We start from the raw sequence: 8,156 nt of genomic DNA on the forward strand, positions 1-8,156 counted from the left end.
TGCTTAGTGCTTGCTATGTGCAGTTTATATTGTATTGCTTAGTGCATGCTATGTGCAGTTTATGGATTGTTTCTGTTTTATGTATATATGTAAATAGTACTTAATCAGCATAACTAAGTCTGTGTCATTATTGGCTATAACACACACATATCCACACTCTTCTCAATCTCTGCTCGGTGTATGTCGAAGGTCTCATAGCCTAGCTATACCGAGACATACCAACAAAATGCCAAAATCTCACGCATGCACATAGCCCCTTGCAAGATTTTGCTTCCTGCATGTGTGCAAAAGCAAAATCTCACTAGGATGCATGCGGGCGTGTGCAGGAGAAGCAAAGCTGTGCATGCAGCACACCGGTGGCGGTAGCTGCAATCCGTACCTGGACTAGTCCCTATTTCTGGCTATATGGCATGTTACTCTCCAATTTCCAGCACCTTTGGAATGTGTGGCAATGTTTCCGCAACATCTTTGTACGCTGCTCAAAAAAATAAAGGGAACACTCAAATAACACATCCTAGATCTGAATTAATGAAATATTCTCATTGAATACTTTGTTCTGTACAAAGTTGCATGTGCTGGCAACATGTGAAATTGATTGTCAATCAGTGTTGCTTCCTAAGTGGACAGTTTGATTTCACAGAAGTTTGGTTTACTTGGAGTTATATTGTGTTGTTTAAGTGTTCCCTTTATTTTTTTGAGCAGTGTAGTTTGGCCTCATTTACAAGTACACACAAACTTCACCATCTTGCATTTCTATTTAGGCAGCAAAGTCAAAGCAGTTAACCCAAAAAACAAGTGAAGAATTTTATCTCTATTAGTAATCAAGACAGTGGCCATATTCTCACACTGTTATATTTTGGATTGGTTTACTGTATCATCCCAATCTAGAAACATGGTTAGTTCATAACTTATAGATAACACTCTCTCTCCCTTCCCTCCCCCTCTCATTCTCTCCCCTCTCTCTCATTTTCTCTCTCCTTCCCTCTCTTTCCCATGCCACTTCTATTTCTATAAAAATTCCTGAGAACTCAAACTGGCCTTAAATAATTTCTTACAAAATTAAATATTTTGTCTGAGTGCCAATCCATGCAAAAAATAAGAGAAGAACCGAAGCTTTATAATAGTACTTTCCTGCTGTTTACATCAAATTCCTATCATTTTTTTAAATAGACAGCCTCTTTAATTAAATTAATCTCCATTGCAACAATTTTATAAATGGATAAACCATTCCTGAACATTTTATACGTGTGTCAATGACGTACTCTCAAAATTTCAAATATGCCCACCAGTTCCAAAAGGTTGACAATCCAGTTTCCTCTTGAGAAATCACCTTTGGGTTTTCAAGTCAAAAAGCCAAGAAAGGCTAATAATAATAAAAACTCCTTAAAACTATCTCCTTATAAACATTAAAAAACCCTTAAAAAATTAATAAACCACAAAAACCCTCTAATCCAATCAATACTATCAGAGCATCACACATAGCAGTCAAAAGATGTTTGGCCGGAAATAAGCTGTTAATTCTCATGGCCCCCAAGCCTGTCGACAGAGCCAGATATTCAAGGCTTTTCAGAAGGCCAATATGGTAGTAGCAGTATGGTCTTCAGGGGGTAGTTGGTTCCAAAGAGCTGGGGTCACCACAGAGAAGGCTCTCCCCTGCAGTCCCGCCAACCGGCATTGCTTAGTTGATGGGACCCAGAGAAGGCCAACCCTATAGGATCTAATTGGTCTCTGAAGGGGTGGTGGTGGCAGGAGACAGTCCCATAAATAAATCCTTTGTCAATACACCGACAAAAAAACCCAACAACTTCTGAATAATATAGTGACATAAAACATCAGTGGTAAATTAAAAAAACAGAATAGAAATCATCAAGAATCCTTTAAGTTAGCTGGTTTTGGTTCTTCTTACTCAGGTTAAACCTGTTATGAAACCAAAAGTCTTCATTCCATCAAATATAGAGAGAGAAACTCGATGTGAAATGTATTTTTGATTCTTTTCTGGGCAATGTTTTCAAAAGAATTTCCTGAGGAGGAATAAGAGATGCTTGGGGAATAAGATGAAGCTGATGACAAAAAATGTGAAGATTTCACATCCTGCTATAGTGACAGTTTATCTTTCACCAAGCAGGCTTGACATTAGCAAAAGGTCAGGAAAAAGGGGGTAAAAAAGGGAGGGAAGGGATAGAACAGAGAATCTATGGGTCAGAAAGCACATAAGTCTACAGATGACTGAACTTTCTCTTTAACCCGGGTAAAATTATTGTTTATCATCTTTAAAAGCTCCCTTTCTTCATTTCTCCTGGATCTTTCACCTCTGTACTCCATTTTTTTTTTGTATAAATGCAGCTGGAGGATCTCAGATTCTTTCTGAACAATAGGAGCTTGATCAGAGTAGATTCTGGTGAGGGAGATTTCCTTACTTGCTTCCTCCCCAAGATGAGGGGTATGGATAGCATTTAGCATTTTAAATTTATATACCGCTTCACAGTGCTCTACAGCCCTCTCTAAGCGGTTTACAGAGAGTAAGCATAGTGCCCCCAACAATCTGGGTCCTTGTTTTACTGACCTTGAAAGGATGGAAGGCTGAGTCAACCTGAGTCAACCGGAGTCAATACCTATGGGACAGTCTTCTGCCGCACGAACCCCAGCAGCCGATTAGGTCCCACAGAGTCAGCCTTCTCCAGGTCCCGTCGACTAAACAATATCGTCTGGCGGGACCTTCTCTGTGGCAGCCCCGGCCCTCTGGAATCAACTCCCCCTTGAGATTTGAATTGCCCCCACCCTCCTTGCCTTCTGTAAGATGTTGAAGACCCATCTATACCACCAAGCGTGGGGGGATTGATTTCTCCCCTTACCTTTCCTGACTCAACATATGAGATTGGTATGATTGTTTTAGAATTGTTAGTTTTTTATAATAATGGGGTTTTTAATATAGTTTATATTGGTTTTGTATTTTATTGTATTTTATTGTTGTGAGCCACTCCAAGTCCTTGGAGAGGGGCAGCATACAAATCCAATTAATAATAATAATAATAATAATAATAATAATAATAATAATAATAAGCTTGAGTCTATTGAGAACCAAATTGCTGGCAACCAGTGATCAGCAGAAGTAGCTTGCAGTAGTATATTCTAACCATTGCGCCACTAAGGCTCTTATGAGTGCTCCATGAGAGTGAATCAAACAACTGAATTGGTCCTGCTAGCTTTCCCATCTCCATCCCCCATTCCAAGCCTTCTCTTCCCCCTCCTCTTTCCTACCCACCATATATCAAAGGGAATGCTGGGGGAAAGATCAAAAGCAACATGAGAAAATATTATTTTACTGAAAGAGTAGTAGATCCTTGGAACAAACTTCCAGCAGACGTGGTAGATAAATCCACAGTAACTGAATTTAAACATGCCTGGGATAAACATATATCCATCCTAAGATAAAATACAGAAAATAGTATAAGGGCAGACTAGATGGACCATGAGGTCTTTTTCTGCCATCAGACTTCTATGTTTCTATGCACAGAAAGAAAAACTCGTGACAACTCCGAGTCCTCGGAGAGGGGCAGCATACAAATCTAATAAATTATTATTATTATTATTATTATTATTATTATTATTATTATTATTATTATTATTGATAGATTCTTGCATACTGGATACAGAAACTATACACTCAAAGCTCTGTAAGATTGAAAAGTGGCATTCATATGCTCCGAAAACTTGGGATAAAAATTTCTTGTATGTGTGTCGGAGTGAGATTTGGCTTTTGTGCATGCGCAGGAAGTAAATTTTGCAAGAAGATGCGTGGGTGCTCAAGATTTCAGCCATTTTTTTGCTTTCGCACATGCATGGAAGCAAAAAAATCACTGAAATCTCGCACGCCCACGCATCCTCTTGCAAGATTTTTCTTCCTGCGCATGCGCAGAAGCCAAATCTCTCTCCAACACACATACATGCCCGCCAGTCACCTGGAGCTGCATGTGTGGCTCCATTTTTTCTATCGGAATGCCGTCCGATCCTCTTCCAGACAGGAACTCAATACTGCTTAAAATCAAAGGAGTGGTTCATTCAACCTGAATAAGCTAGACCTAAGCAAACCATGTCATGCTTTAGTGTGCTATATGTACCAGAACATTTCATCAAACGAAACAAAATAAAATCCTAAATGGCAACTATAGATTTTCTTTCCTTTATTTTCATGAAGAATTCTTCATCACAAAGAGGTTCCATTTTTCAATCTAAGGAAGAATAAATAATTGAAGAATGTGTTATTAATACTTTCCATTTTTTTTTAAAAAAAAATGTAGTTTACACAGTTCAAAAAAAGTAAAGCAACAAGCATAAATATAGAAAATAGCATGAAAATAGTATGAAAACAATGGAGCTTAATAATCGAAAAGAATCGGATTATTATGAAACCTGGACAAAATGGTACCAATGGACAAAAAAAAGAAACTTAAAAGAAGCATTGAAATAAAATATTAATTTAAAAGCAATTAAAAGACAATATCGATAGGAATGTATATATGATGTAGATTCATCTGTAAATATGATCATGTATATTTTTTTTAAAAATGGAAACATTTAATAAATATATTTTTTTTTAAAAAAGAAAATAGTATGAAAACATACAGTATAAATACCACTAGAGCTCCCAACATCTTTCAGTAGGTAACATTGCCTATTCCCGTGACAAAATCTTTCTATAATATTTGCTCAGAATTCTGAATGAGCCCTCGCAAAAGTTTATAGAAAATGAAAGATAATAATTTTCTGTTATGGCGTTTTAGCCCTTTTATCTTTTCATAAGGGGAGGGGTTGTACCTGTATACAAGATTAATTATTTCTTTTCTAAATTATAATATTCCAAAAAAGGAACTAAATCTGACCTTGATCTATCAGATAAATTTGATCAGTGGATATAGATGAATTTTGCCTTTTTTCAATGAAAGTGTCCTAGTTATGGGGGAAAAAACCCATGCCAAATATCTATTTCTATTATAATTCCAATGCCCTATAAAACTATTTCCCCTGAATCTTTCATCACTAAATTTCATTATAGAAAAGACATTTTAAAAAAAACACCACATTATATTATTGTAAATACCCCAAGTTTGGTTAAAGGGAAAAGGCAATTTCATGAATTTGATTGCAAAAAGCTTTCTCTTCACTCCCCCCCTCCATACAATAACCGTGTAATCCAATAACCGTCAGTGACAAGAATTAGCAAACTTTTCTTCCTAACAATATGTTAACCCAATCGTTTCTTAATAAAAAAATATGTTTTAAGGTCTCTTCTTCCTGTTTTCTTTTATTTTCTTCTCAGTTGCTATCTTGACTACTGAAGTATCTTGGGACATGTTTAGAGATCACTGATGATAGCCTAGGGTCTTGTGTGTTACAGGAAGGAAGCCAACTTTCTTTAATATCACAGGGGAATACGGTTCTTTTTCTGATGCACAGTTAAGAAAATATTCTGGTGTGGTTTCAGTTTTGTGTGGGCCTAGACAGGAAATTTGTGATTCCTGTTTCCTGTAGGCAATCTCTTTAACTAACATATAAACAGATAACCTTGTGCTATTATATTGCATCACCCACTAATGTGATATTTACAGAGAAAGGGACAAAGTTCTACTACAAGGCAACAAGACGGTACAGCTTATTTATTAACTATTTACCATTAAACCGCAATTTGCCAGCTCTTAGCCACCACATAGATAGACTTTCTCAAGGACACTCAGTCCCCGACTGGATCCATCAAATGTTCCAATAATATGTGGGAAGAAATATCCATCTAGTTTAGTTCCAAGCTGGGAGAACGACCCTGGAAACATGGAGGCTCATTGGAAAGATGGTTTAATGATGAAGCAGAATCACATGTGTTTTGAGCAGCTGACAAAATGGAGTTGAGAGTGGAAGGTTTTTATTCCTTCTTTCAGCTTCACACTTCAGCTTCCTTTTCTTGTGCAAGAATGTGTATTCCATTGTCTGTTGCCAGATTCCTATGGGGTCATGTAGGGGTCGTAGCTTGCTATATAGGCTGGAAAGTACAAATCCAAGATGTTTGTCTGAGTTAAATTTGGTTGACATTTGGACTGTTCTGAGCGTGATGTAATAATTCCTATTGTGGCTTAATGACTTTGTCCTGTGTTGGATCTTGAGTGAGGGCTAAGCCTACTACTCTGCCTTTGTTTCAAAATGTTGTGGTTGGCTCTGGCCCAGCTCCTGCCCCAAGGAATGTGGAGGTGGATGCAGGGGAAACATCAACATGTCATAGCCCTGTTTTATTGCCAATAGAGTCAGGTAGTGCAGTTTCCTCGGACGAAGAAGAAGGTGGGAGTGACTTGGAAGAGGGGGGCTTGGCACACAGCCCAGGAAGCCAATCTCCATTATCTTCGTTCGATTCAGATGCGGAAGTCTTGGACCCACTCAGGCGCAAAGTTATGCGTAGAAGAGACCAATTGAGGACATATTACAGGAGATAAGAGAGGCCACCTGTGTTTGGGTGGGGCTCTAGTAATTAGAGCTGCTGATACAAATAGCAGCGTGTTGGTTTGGCCGTTGTGGAAGATTATCTGATCACAGTTTTTCAGGACCGGGCCTTGCTGTTTTCCGGACTTTGTTGATTTTTCACACCTTTGAAACCAAAGCAGAGCAAAATGTGTGTGTCTCACTTCGTTGGAAGGAGGAGGGCTGCGACGTTTCTTCACAGCTGCTAGCTAAGTACTTAAGGACTGATTAAGGGAATTGTACAGCCTACAAGGTTGTTTTGGGATGAGTGCTCTTTGCAATACAAAAAGGGTGCATTGTTTTGAATTTTCAAACGTGTGTGTGTCTGAAATTTGTACCCTTGAATTTTTAGGAGGCTCATACCAGAGAACCCGGCAGAACACAAAATATCCTGTCTTGAATGAATTACCAAATCTGCTTTTCTAAAAGGTGGCCTCTTCAGTTTGATTTCTGAATAGGTTGGCCCAATCTTTCTTAATGGGCACCTATAAATGTCTGCTGGGTCTATTATGAAAGACTTGGGGTTGCCTTCTGTTTCCAAGAGCATGTTTCTCCTTTAGGGAAATACAGTGATCCCTCGCTACTTCATGGTTCAACCTTCACAGATTCGCTACTTCATGGGCTTTCAAAGGGGGCTTAAATCCATTAAATCCATTAAACAATTTAAATCCATTAAAAATTCATAAAATTCTTCTACAGTACTACTGTACTGGTAGGATATCACATGTAGTTCCAGCTGAGAAACATTATAGAATGACTGTTTAATGCAAAGGGTGGGTTTTAAAAGTCCAAACACTCGTTAAATACATTTTTAAAAATCTTTCTTCTATTTCACAGAAATTCGTTTTTCACGGGTGCGCTTGGAACGCATCCCAGCGAAAAATGAGGGATCACCGTATAATATTCTGCCTTTTAAAATATTTCATAAAATATTTCATTCTTCTAGGAGAGGGGCAATATTTGGTTCCTACCTGGACAGCACTGGTAGCAGAAATGGAGCTGCGCACATAGCTTTGGGTGACCAGCTGGCATCCATGCATATGTTGTGCGACATTTGGCTTCTGTGCATGCGCAGGAAGCAAAGTCTCACAAGAGGACACACACACACATTCAAGATTTCAGCACCTTGAATGTCATGTGTTTCATAATGGGGGAGACGGGTTCCCTCCTCGCAAGACCCCTTACAACAATGGTCCCCAAACTCGGCCACTTTAAGAGTTGTGGACTTCAACTCCCAGAATTCTTCCAGCCAGAATTCTGGGAGTTGAAGTCCACAAGTCTTAAAGTGGCCGAGTTTGAAGACCTCTACTTTAAAATGTGGAGCCCCAATGTGACCCTGCCTTACTGTCCTCTAGCAAGAAGATAAGTGTGAGAGGCTTAGAGTGAGTCTCTTCTCAGATCAGATCAGGCGAGTAGTGACGGGGAGGGGTGACAGGTCCAGCCAACCAGTGGTGAGATCAGGTGGAGCTGCTGCAAAACTTAACTACCGGCGGCAGGAGAGGGGCAAAAGAGCTGCATGCGGCTCAGGAACCACTGGTGGCTGGCATCTGACCTAGAGACTCCTGGAGTTTTTTATGTTCTGAATTTTCAGATTTTATTGGCTCCCAGTTGCCCAATGAATAAACAATGAATAAACAATTATGTAGTTTATTTAG

This window comes from Erythrolamprus reginae, chromosome 1 (assembly GCF_031021105.1).
Source record: "Erythrolamprus reginae isolate rEryReg1 chromosome 1, rEryReg1.hap1, whole genome shotgun sequence".
Taxonomy (NCBI): domain Eukaryota; kingdom Metazoa; phylum Chordata; class Lepidosauria; order Squamata; family Dipsadidae; genus Erythrolamprus; species Erythrolamprus reginae.